We start from the raw sequence: 13247 nt of genomic DNA on the forward strand, positions 1-13247 counted from the left end.
TTGTTTGTTTGTTTGTTAAGGCGCCCAAACGATATTGCAGCAGTTTAAGACGCTTGGCCGGGCGCTGGACCTGGGGAAGTGTGGCGACAGGTTGAAACCCTCAGAGCCCCCCCCCCCCCCCCACCCCATGCATCCCCTCCCTCGAGAAATGCGAAGACTGTGCTCTTTGCGGCTAGAGATAGCCTACCACTTGCAAGAGAATCATTATTTTGTTCCACTGTCTGTCTTCCCCCGGCATACCTTTTCCATATAGGCCGGGCCAATGCTTTGTTGAAAGGGTCAGGAAAAACATTGCCTCCCGGGCGACGAGGCAGGTCCACTGCATCCGGGGTGCAATCACCAGGCGCAGTATGAGCCAATGCCATCTGATGGGACAAGTTGGTACCAGTCTAAGAGGGGAGGGGCGTCTCCTAGGCCATGCCGACTTGGGAGCAGTGAATGTCAATTAAAAGTGTCCTCCTTTCACTTTGATTGTCACATCGTCCCAGAGATGAGGGGGGGGGGGTCAAAATTTAATGGCAATTCCCGTAATAGGGGGTACAAGCAATGACCCCCTTAATTGCGGAGTGGGGGGGGGGGGAGGGTGTACGGGTGACGTTTTCAAGAATGGGAAGACCACCCAACAAGTGATATCATAACCAGGAAATCTTCCTGGAAACTATTTTGAGATTCTCTATTTTTAGATCTGTCAACTTGCCAAAATATCAAGCGCCTCAAACCCATGCCGATTTATCGGCGGTGAATATCAGTCCTAAAGTCTCTTCATGCCGACTTATCGGCGGTGAATATCAGTCGGAAAGTCTCCTCCTTCAAATTGCTCGACACAAAGTAATTGAATGACGGCCTGAATTGATAGTGACAACCTGATCCCCTTCTTCTGTACAACATGCACTGTGCATTTTGCTCCGGTCAGCATCCCTAGAACCGTTACTCATTGAACACCTGGTCTTCAATTATGATGGCTTTCAGTGCGTGTCTCGAGCGACAACCACGAGTGAGTGTAATGTTAGTGTTGCCGCGACAGAGGACACGTGGGAATGGAAGGGAATACAGGGAGACTACCGATAAAGTAACAGCCCTTCTGACGGCCGATCAGGGGGAAGTTATCGGCGGTGAAGGATGGATATACGCACAACGACGGTAGATCGGCATGCTCAAACCTAGTCCCCTAATATTTATAAACATTAATTTTAAACATTAATTTGCACAGCAAATGCACGCGGAACGATCTTGCATGAGACCCAGGTTCGTCTGCAGCATTCTCGTTCTGTTAGACGCGCGCATCGTTTTGCTCCTCAAATTCTCAATTTTCTTGCGGAAAAAGTTTAGCAAGTTTTACAAAAAGTATATGAAAACGTTTATCAACATAAGAAGAATAAGATGTGTTAAATTTTTATCTAGTTTTGTGAAAGATTTGGTGAGATTTCGAGGTTTTGAAACGTGATGGCATGATGGAGATGCAATTTTGACCGCTTCTCTCAAATTTGTAAAAAAGCCGCGCAAAAAGAAGCACCCGTGTAAGTTTTCCATGTTATAAAGACGTTTCTGATTGTATATTTCATTTTGTGCTGTGGTTTGAATTGAATTATCACCTCAAATTCGGTCGAAAGCAATGAAATGCGGGTCGATTTGGTGATGTCATGGACATGTATGCGAATACAATGTTTCAATGCACTGTAATGCATTAGAACTCTTCCGCCATTGCAAGGTGAAATTGAAATTGAAATAATGATTATTGAATTTGAAGTAGAGTCCATTCACAGAAAGGGTCTCAATAGGGAGAAGTGATTACCCTGAATAGTAAAAATTCAAAGAAGTGGTGAAAGGCAACAAGGAAATATTTGCAAACCGCACCCCTGCAGTTGAAATGGGTAATTTCAATACCCTTGGGAATCTTATGCACACCCCAAATATTAAGCCCTCACAAGTCAGCGACCTAGGGATGGTTTTCAGGTAAATTTAAATCCATATTCATCCTCTTTATTTGTCTGAAAAAATTCGAAAATATTGTTTTTAAACTCAAAAATAGGGCCCAGGGTTTCAGATGTTGCCTTTGATGAATATTTTTCCTTATTTTTGAAGGACAAAATCAGCATATTATGGCAATGTCCTGATATACAGTAGGCCTAGTATTATAGAGGCCCATGCCTGCACATGCAGGCTAATATGGAAAACTCCAAGCAGAGGCTTGCCCCCACAAATAGTTTCCAGATAAAAAAACCACATGCATGTTGAAATCAGAATCTCATGAAATCGTATTGCATCAAATGAAGAGAAAAAAGGCTTTGGGGAATTTAAATTCCCTTCGAACTTTTTCTTTTGTGTAGACCTAAGCCAGCCAGCATCACTCGGGCCTACCTGCCTTCATCTGTCCCCTAAATGCTCCCCTTCTTTCATGCTTTCATCCCTATAATCCAAGGTTGTGACTTTGTCCTAATATCTCTGTGACGGTGATCACAGCCTGATTGTGACATTGTCCTTGAATCCAGCCAAAGGCCACTATGATTTGGGACAACAGCGTCTTCAACAAATGCCCAAATGCCCAAAACTGGTCCCAGGATGCCTTCATCACTGATTTTCAAGATTGACTTTGTTATGCTGTAGATTACAACCCGATTTTGTCATTGTCTCTTGCACATAGGCCTACAGGAGTGGGGTGTGGGGAAAAAATAATCCCTCTTCTCAAGAAAAAGTATAGTATAAATAGGCCAATTTCCAGATGTGCATACCGGGAAACTTGATTCTTTACGAGAGGCCCATCAGACATGCAAGACATTGGCTCTTGTCATTGGCCCTTGTCTTGCGTATTCAACCATGAAAACCTCTTGTGAAGATGTCTTGTTTCAAGTGGGCCAGAGGCCTATTCCCAGTGTTGAAATGTATCTTAAATGACTTTATTCTTTTCTTTTAGGATCAGTGTCAAGTCTGATGATTTCTCCAATCCCCCCAGCCAGCTTGAAACTTGATGGATGGGTCAGAGCTTTGTGAAAGATTGGTGTGATACGCTACCTTCACCGAGACAGCGTCTTCACTGATGGATGTGACTTTGTCTTCACTTCTTGAGGACATAAATTTTGTCCAAAGTAGGTAGTCGTTGTCTTCAGATCATTTGGAATCTGATTTTGATCCAGTAAAGCTTATCCCCATCATGATGGGGATAGTTATGTTGTGACCATTCAAAAATGGTTGTTCAGTCTCCTCAAGACAAAAATGGGACAGACTACCAACCAAGTGTAAAAGCGGAGGAAGAACAGGTAAAGGCAACACTCATCAAGCTATCAGCATCTTTATCACATGTCCAGCTGATGGTTGTGGCATTGTCTGAGAGTTGTGGTTTGTTTTCACCAAAGATTCATTGCCTTGTTAATATAAATTGATACATTGCACGTTTCAGGGTCTTGATCCAGTCCGATGACTCCCCTCTTCTCAAACCAGACGGTGTTGCTGCTCTCTTCAAACTCTGGACAGCTTTGAGCTTGGCAAGAAGGATGTGACTTTGTCTTCAATCGCCAAAATACTGTCTTCTTGGCAAAGTTGTGTCATTATCTCAAACGTCAGTAGGAAGAGATTGAACTTCATGATCGTGAAGTGTTACCATTTTAAAGGTGTTTTGGTTATCAGTACCTCAATGTTTCAGTGCGAGTCAGGAGTGGTCCAGCTCACTGTTGTGAGGGTCGTACCTGGAACTTGAATGAATACACTTTGAAAAACTATGACTTGAAATGCCAATTTTTAAATGAACAATGCCTTATCTCATGTGACACTTCTTATTCTGGCATTCCTATTGACGGTGAATATTCCACTATTCGATTTCTATTGTGTCGAGTGAACAAGGTGTGTTCTCATCTCGAATGGAACGAAATGATGTCCTCCAGGCCCAACTCAACCTGCTTGATTTAGAAGGATACGAGGTAAGTAAAGTAGGTTGTGATAGGTGTTTTTGTCTGTGGAACCCCACCTGTTGTGACCAGAGTTCACAGTGACATTTCATATTATTTAGTGAGCATCTTCGCATGTGTCTGAATATGAAGGATTCCCACTTGGAGACTTCTGTACTCTTTTCAATAGAAATGGACGCGTCTTGAACATGAAAGATTTACCCTATCTTGGCGGAAATTGTCCTCACATCAACATGAAGTCAGTTGTCACGAGGATGAGACATCCCATTTTAAATATGTTCAATTTTTAAACTGATTTTCCCCTCATTTTTTCAGATCGAGTTCGGGCCAGAGATAAAAATATTCATCTTGTTGAGGTAAACAGACAAGCTGACTTGAAATATTTGGTTTTCTGTACACATGGTTTCAAAGTGTATTTGTAAGTAAAAGGCCACCTGATCTAATCAATGGATGAAAACATTTTTCTTTTTAATATTTTTTGGCACAAAGGCGACAACTGGATCTTAAATCTTTTGTCTTTGCTTGCTGCCATTGTTGATACCTTCTTCTAGACTGTCACGTCTATTGTAAAGTGCCATTGATCGTTTACAGTGGATTTTGGTTCTATAAATCATTAATCAATTACTTGTTCCTATTGATTACATTGCAAGATAATTTGCAAAAGTGAAGGAGTTGATGTTGCAATGCGGTATGATGATATAGTATTCAACGCATGACATTGTTGCTTGGTGTAAATACAAAGTAAATATGATGTCCGTGATGGTGGTGGTGCCACGGAGTATATAAATATGATGTCCGTGAAGGTGGTGGTGCCACGGAGTATATAAATATGATGATGTCCGTGATGGTGGTGGTGCCACGGAGTATATAAATATGATGTCCGTGAAGGTGGTGGTGCCACGGAGTATATAAATATGATGTCTGTGATGGTGGTGGTGCCACGGAGTATATAAATATGATGTCCGTGATGGTGGTGGTGCCACGGAGTATATAAATATAATGATATTAATGAATAGTAAAATATCTATACCAAGCAACATGATACCCTTAACTGGCATTTGTTGGTTAAAGATGGACATATTTCATGTCTGGAACTGCATCACTTCTTCCCTTATGCTCATTTTTTATTCTAACTGTCATCACTGGATGTCTATAAAGTTGAGAAAAACCTTTAATGAGCTGTGCCTTTAATTTTTCTAAGCGTATAAGTAATGAATTCTTAATACAAAATCAAAAAGAGTTTTTTATGTGGCCGATGACGCAGAGCTCGCTGATCGCTACAGTAGCTGCCAACAAAAACGTGCTCAATTGCGTTGTATACACGCCATGTTGTATGGATTTCCGAATATTTCTAAATAGTCAGCCAGAAGATAGCAAGGAGAAATCCTCAGAAGTCTCAAAGGAGTTCAAACGGTGTGTTTTCGTTCCATGCAGGGCATTTCATCATTGCTGTCAAAATTATAGTATGTTCTCCTCTTTTTATTTCAGAGGATAAAATGTCCCTTTTTTTTAAAAATTATGCTTAATGGGGTATTGAAAATTACTATTTAAAGTGCTCAGTTTATAATGTGCACTTAACTGGTAGTTTTTGCTTGAGATTCTCAACAATTTGCAAAAGTCAAAAGGATTGAGAATGAAAAGCAGATTTTCATTACCCTTACTTGTATCCCAACCTATGAACCTAGGCTTAGTTTGAAGGGAGAGCATTTGATATACACCTGCACCTTTCGCTCCTCAAATCCTTTTAGCTCGTCCGAAGGGCTGCTCTTTGAGAGGATGCATTTGCTGTATGATATTTGTATTGCCTTCTGCACCATAAACTTTTCCTGTATTGTATGTATTGCTCTGTCTTGTTTCCAACAAAAATGGACAAGGACATCGTCCTTGTCCGTTTCTGATGCCATGTATTTTATCAAAGTGTATGAATGTATTTTATTGTCGAATTGCTTGGGGTCATTGTTAGGAATGCTCTTCCCTTCACCACAGTCACTTCTGTCTGCGCGCTGGCTGTGGTCTGCTTCTGAGGAGGGGGGTAGGCTTATTTTTTTCTCACCTCCCAGCACTTGCTCTGCACATTTTCTAAAGCTGAATGAAATCATAATAAAAACGATCGACTCATACCTCCCATATTTTGGGGTGGGTGGGATATTTTGTTCAGCTTTGGACATATTGTATATTTTGAAATGTAAGTTCCGAAATACCGATAGCAAGTATCCAGGACGCATCACATAATCGTACGGGGGGGGGGGGGGAGTGGGGGGAGGCTTATGGTCAATAATCAACCTAGTGACCTAGCCAGATATTTCTTGTGGCTGAACAACAAATTTGAGAGGAAATGTAGATCTAAAATCTTTTGAAAGAGTACGAAACTGGAAATATCATGGGTGGGGAGCAGACTTGAGACTGTAGAGAATGATCCTTTGTCATTGTTTGTCAGTTGCAGCAACTTTGAAAGGGCTGATATGTGATTATGCCAAGGGGCATGAAATGAAACCTAATTGATAGTCTTACAAAAGAGTACTTTGCTTTCGTTTTGATGTGTAGAAGTTTCAAAACAAAACATTTGGGGAGGAAAAACATTAATTTAGAAATGTTGTCACCAAATTGGGAACTTCCATCATGAATCTTTTTTGCTTTTCTGTATGAATGTTTCGCATGGCACTGATGACTTGCATCGGATAGAGACAACGAGAACAGAAGGAAGGAAGGAAGGATGCCACAAAGATAGAGAATCCGATGCAAAACTTATTTTTCTAACTAAATTTGACTTTGGGGTATATTCGATACTGAAACATCATTTTCTTATGGGATGGGCGGTTGACATCACCAGATGAGTTCTGCAATTTGAAGACAAAAATCTGAAGCTCTCTTTTTCTGCAACTCCGCATATTTTCCAATGTTATTGGGAACATCAGCCAGTGCCATGTGATTGAAGCAGAATCTAGTTCTGTGGTGTCAATTTCATAATATGGTGTCATTTTATGAAATTGACCTTGCAGAGTCGGGTTTTGTTTCGATGTCATTTCAGGTGATGGATAAGGGGATTCTTCGCCAAAGAAGTCACAATCGGGGTACGATGGGAGGTGAGTGGTAACTTGTTTTGCTTAGTGCTTACAACTTGAAGATCTGGTTTAAAGAAACACTCTTTCGCGTCCCCAAACCCGTGGTCCCTGCCACTAATTTGGTCCTCTTCATTCTTGTTCCAGGGTGCAATACTAATCAACTTTTGGATAGAGTTTCAGCTTCTGTGTCTGGGATGGGAAGGGGAAGAGAGGGTGTTCTAGAGCTATCAAAATATAGCTGCTTCAATGAGAGATATGGCTACTGTGAGGAGAATTGTAGCTTTGAGTTGAGACCGATAGCTTCGGAGACAGAGAGAGGTGGATTTATAGATGATCTTGCAACTCTGTCTCTCAGCCCAGTTTCATTTGCCAACAACCATATTCGTATCGGCAAATGAAGCACCTGTAAGTTCCAGCCTGCTATTGAAGGGGGTGGGGAGGGGGTGGTCAAGAAATGGATTCTATGTCACTTTGCACCACTGACATGTTCTTGTAACCCAGACTTTTCCTCAATCAGCTTAAAGCACACCAGGCATGGATCCAGACCCTGAATTTGAAAAATTCACTTTAAGTTTACCTTGCATTTTTGGAAATTGATGTGAAAACACCAAGGTGAACTCTACCTCAGACTCCTGGATCCACCATTGAGTGCCAATAAAAACATCCTTTGATTTCTTCAAAATTCTAACTTGGCCTAAAGATGCTGCTCTTAAAATTGTCAGGATTACTACATCCAGTGGAACAACATCAATCTGAATCATACCTCAAAAATACATCGTCAAAATATTTGACATTTTCAAAGATGTAAAACTCTCCTGCAAATGTATATCATGATAAATATTGCATCATGATACATTCAATTCCTTTAGATTCAGATTAAAGCTTGCACTTTTAACTTGCACTATTTTTTTGTGGGGGGTGTCAAACATATATCGATGATGTTTTCAAGTGGTCTCTTGGACTGTGGCATTGCTTTCTCATGGGAGGTAGTGAATGTAATCAATTAGTCCGAGGGACTACACCTCATACCATACTTGTGATACTGTGGACCGACCGATTGCAGTTAAAACGAAAATTTGTGTTTCATTATGGCCTTATGATCTTGATACTATGGGTGTTCTGTCAGATACACTAATCACACTAATGAAAGACAGCTTGGCTTGCTGTCTAGAGTGCAACACAGTTTGGATTTTGTATTAAAAAGACGGAAGCTAGCTTGTTGTCTCAGACGCAACCGTTAGGATTCTGCAAAAAATAGAGCTTGTTTGCTTGGGTGATTTGCTACAGGTGTTGCACAATTTGGAATTTGCAAAAGACAGTTTTTTTGCTGTCTCAGGTGCAACATTGAGGACTCCTCAAAAAGACAGCTTGTTTTGCTGTCTAAGGTGCAACATTGAGGAATCCTCAAAAAGACAGCTTGTTTTGCTGTCTAAGGTGCAACATTGAGGAATCCTCAAAAAGACAGCTTGTTTTGCTCTCTCAGGTGCAACATTGAGGAATCCTCAAAAAGACAGCTTGTTTTGCTCTCTCAGGTGCGACATTGAGGAATCCTCAAAAAGACAGCTTGTTTTGCTCTCTCGGGTGCATCATTGAGGAATCCTCAAAAAGACGGCTTATTTTGTTGCCTCACGTGCAACATTGAGGAATGCTCAAAAAGACAGCTTGTTTTGCTGCCTCAGGTCCAACATTGAGGAATCCTCAAAAAGACAGCTTGTTTTGCTGTCTCAGGTGCAATAGTTATGAAGCCACAAAAGGGTTGTTTGCTATCCAATGTGTGATACAATTTGGAATCGGCAAAACACAGTTACTCTAGATATGTACCACATTTTTTAATCGGTAAAAAACAGGTTATTGTGCCATCTTAGCCATAAAACAAGGGTGTATTACTAGTCCTGCCATATTGAGACAAAAATGCTTTGAGCAAACTTGTCTCTGGTACAAATCAGTAGTTACAGTTCAAGACAAGTTATGGTTGCAAGCAACTCAATTTTGACAATGATGATACGCGGCGCTTTTCGATGGGCCATGTTTTTTTAGGAGGAAACATTCTCTGTCCTTCTCGTCACAATTTAAGGTAGTTACCAGGTAATGGTATTGTGACAGGGAACCCTCTCGGTATCAACTTGCAATTTTCTGATCGATGGCAGATTTTTTTCTGTCCTCTCCCTCTGCAGCGCTTTTTTGTTCGATGGGCCATTATTTTTTAGGAGGAAATAAATTCTCTGTCCCCCTCGTCACAATGTTAAGGTAGGTACCAGGTTATGGTATAAGTGACAGGGAACCCTCTCGGTATCATCTCGCAATTTTCTGATCGATGGCAGATTTTTTTCTGTCCTCCCTCCGCAGCGCTTTTTGTTTTTTTTGATGGGCCATGTTTTTTAGGAGGAAACATTCTCTGTCCTTCTCGTCACAATGTTAAGGTAGGTACCAGGTAATGGTATTGTGACAGGGAACCCTCTCGGTATCAACTTGCAATTTTCTGATCGACGGCAGATTTTTTTCTGTCCTCTCCCTCTGCAGCGCTTTTTTGTTCGATGGGCCATTATTTTTTAGGAGGGAACAAATTCTCTGTCCCACTCATCACAATATTACGGTAGGTACCAGGTAATGGTCTTGTGACAGGGAACCCTCTTGGTATCAGTTCGCAATTTTCTGATTGACAGCAGATTTTTTTCTGTCCTCCCTCCGCAGCGCTTTTTGGGTTTTTTTGATGGGCCATTATTTTTTAGGAAGAAATAAATTCTCTGTCCCCCTTGTCACTATGTTAAGGTAGGTACCAGGTTATGGTATTTGTGACACGTAACCCCCCTGTCGGCTACTATTTTTCTGTTGGTTGATTTTATTTCTGTGATTGTTTTTTTCGGTATTTTTCATTGCTGACCAGACCCCATGACCAAATTAAAGTCGTTATCTCCCTTAACATTTTGCGTATGACTCTGACACAATATTATGGTAGGTACCAGGTAATGGCATTTGTCACAGTGACCCCTCTCGATATCCGTTCGCATTTTTACGTGGGCTGATTTTTTCTGCGATTGATATTTCGGTGCTAACCAGACCCTAGGACCAGATTATAGCTTTTCCTTCCACATTTTGCATATCACCCTGTCACAATATTACGGTAGGTACCAGGTAATGATATTTGTGACAGGGAACCCTTTCGATATCAGCTCGCAATTTCTCAACCGGCATTTTTCTACGATTTTTCTGGATTGATTTTCCGTATTTTTCGTTGATGACCAGACTGAAGGCCTTCCCCCACATTTTGTGTGTCACACTGTGAATAATGCACAAGTCCTTTGTCCACGGGGAATGTGACATCAAAACAAAGGCCTTGAGTGTGATACTTTGCCTGACACATTAATGTGGAGACAGGCCTTCTAAAAGAATTTTCATCTCCAAAACGGTTTGTATATTTTGACTCAAAAATGGTTTGTATGGTGTTTTTTCTTCAATATCTTTTCCCTGTATCCCCTAAATGATGAATGTTCCCTGGGTCTGCTTGAGTAGCTTTCATTGTAACCTGTGACAAAAAAGCGCATCAAAATGATGGTGCTGTGTCAAAAGAATATTGAACTGTTTAATGATCTTGTTTAGTACTTTCAGATGGCGCTTTTTATAGGAGACCTCCCCGTGGTAGCGCCGGGGGAAACCTTTGAAACTGTGCAGTGCTCTTGAATTTTTAGAATGCCTAGTCCATTTGTGAATTCCTTTAATAATAAACCCCAATGGAAATTCTAGTGATGCCACTCCAGTGGTGATATGTAGAGTGGCACGAAATCCGACCACTTGAGCCTGTGTATATCAGTAAAAGGGACTTGTCAATCTCAAACAAGGCAATGCAGTTGTAGATCGTGTCAACAGCATGTCTGCATGATGCGCCTCGTGGATGTGATGAGATGGGGGAAAATATGGTGTCAGGAAGGAGGCAGGAGATCAATTCTTTGCGGTTGAGCCTTACACAAGAAGGCCTCGTCGCCTATTCACAAATAGACCAGGCATTTTAGGAAAAAAAGAATTGAAATACATGTAGTTTATACAGGGTGACAAGGGAAATTTTGCGAATCACATCATGAATGGATTGGGAAAGTTAAAAGAGCACTGTGTAATGTTTCGAAGCTTTCTGCAAACAGCCTATCTTTATAAAACATAAAGCTACAGGATATAGAGTCTTGGCTCTGTGCATAAAAATACCTATAATGGCTTGGAAAAGTTGCCATGTCTTGTTTGTTTCTGGAAAAGTAGTTATTTCTAGATACTTTCGACTTCAAGGTTTCAGATGAAATTTAACATTTTATTCAACTGCTGCATGTTCTGTGTGAAGTCACCAAAAATTCGAGTGACAATCCAGTGCTTTACAGAGATAAACCCACCGTGGATTGACTGGAAGAGAAAGCCCAGCCTTTGTTTCAACATAATCGATTGTCTTTTTACATTTGAAGAAAGCATTCAGATTTGTTGTTACTGAGGACTGGGAGATATACCAACATTGATTCAAGTAAAACAGTCCTTGTTGCTGTTCGACTTCCTTGAACAAGACACTTAACCCCTTTACAAGGTCAGTGGGGCTCACAATGGGGGGATAGTGCATGTGCTCGATGTTCCTTTGAGGACATTGAATCAATGCTGCAGATTAGCACCACCTTTCCCCTTGTCACAGTGTCAGGTTTTAATAAAGGATTAATTTTAAAAATACATAATTTCTATAATTAGAATTTTATTGATCTTGGATATTATATTGTCCAGTTGTTTTCTAAAAATATTCAAGAAGATGCGACCAGAATACACCACATACACTCGGGACACTAGTGTTGTATTGGGAAATTATTATTTGCCGTCACTACTTTTTAAAAGGTAATGTTACTCCTGCAGTTCCTGGGATGCATCGTAATTTGACAATGGTAAGGCTCTCTGCTAATGAGTGATTTTTTATTCTGTGACAAGTGACATTTCCATGACAACATCACTATTAATGATCATCGGCAGCTTTTTTATCTCAATATTGTCATGTTCACGCTGGTCGTTGTCGCATCAATCAAAACTGCTTGCTTTGAAGCTGTGTCTGTCACCATTATGTAATATCATTTAACATTATGATGATCAAACCCCTGCAAAATAATTTCGAACCGTTCTGAAAAATTTCCAATAAATGGCAGCAAATGACAATCCCTCAGATACAGTTGGAACATTGCCGGCTCTTTCCAATAAATGACAGCAATAATGACAATCCCACAGATACAGTTGGAACGTTGCCGGCTCTTTCCAATAAATGACAGCAATAATGACAATCCCACAGATACAGTTGGAACGTTGCCGGCTCTTTCCAATAAATGACAGCAATAATGACAATCCCACAGATACAGTTGGAACGTTGCCGGCTCTTTCCAATAAATGACAGCAATAATGACAATCCCACAGATACAGTTGGAACGTTGCCGGCTCTTTCCAATAAATGACAGCAATAATGACAATCCCACAGATACAGTTGGAACATTGCCGGCTCTTTCCAATAAATGACAGCAATAATGACAATCCCACAGATACAGTTGGAACGTTGCCGGCTCTTTCCAATAAATGACAGCAATAATGACAATCCCACAGATACAGTTGGAACGTTGCCGGCTCTTTCCAATAAATGACAACAATAATGACAATCCCACAGATACAGTTGGAACGTTGCCGGCTCTTTCCAATAAATGACAGCAATAATGACAATCCCACAGATACAGTTGGAACGTTGCCGGCTCTTTCCAATAAATGACAGCAATAATGACAATCCCACAGATACAGTTGGAACGTTGCCGGCTCTTTCCAATAAATGACAGCAATAATGACAATCCCACAGATACAGTTGGAACGTTGCCGGCTCTTTCCAATAAATGACAGCAATAATGACAATCCCACAGATACAGTTGGAACATTGCCGGCTCTTTCCAATAAATGACAGCAATAATGACAATCCCACAGATACAGTTGGAACGTTGCCGGCTCTTTCCAATAAATGACAGCAATAATGACAATCCCACAGATACAGTTGGAACATTGCCGGCTCTTTCCAATAAATGACAGCAATAATGACAATCCCACAGATACAGTTGGAACGTTGCCGGCTCTTTCCAATAAATGACAGCAATAATGACAATCCAACAGATACAGTTGGAACATTGCCGGCTCTTTCCAATAAATGACAGCAATAATGACAATCCAACAGATACAGTTGGAACATTGCCGGCTCTTTCCAATAAATGACAGCAATAATGACAATCCCACAGATACAGTTGGAACA

The sequence above is a fragment of the Lineus longissimus genome, chromosome 17 (assembly GCF_910592395.1).
Source record: "Lineus longissimus chromosome 17, tnLinLong1.2, whole genome shotgun sequence".
Taxonomy (NCBI): domain Eukaryota; kingdom Metazoa; phylum Nemertea; class Pilidiophora; order Heteronemertea; family Lineidae; genus Lineus; species Lineus longissimus.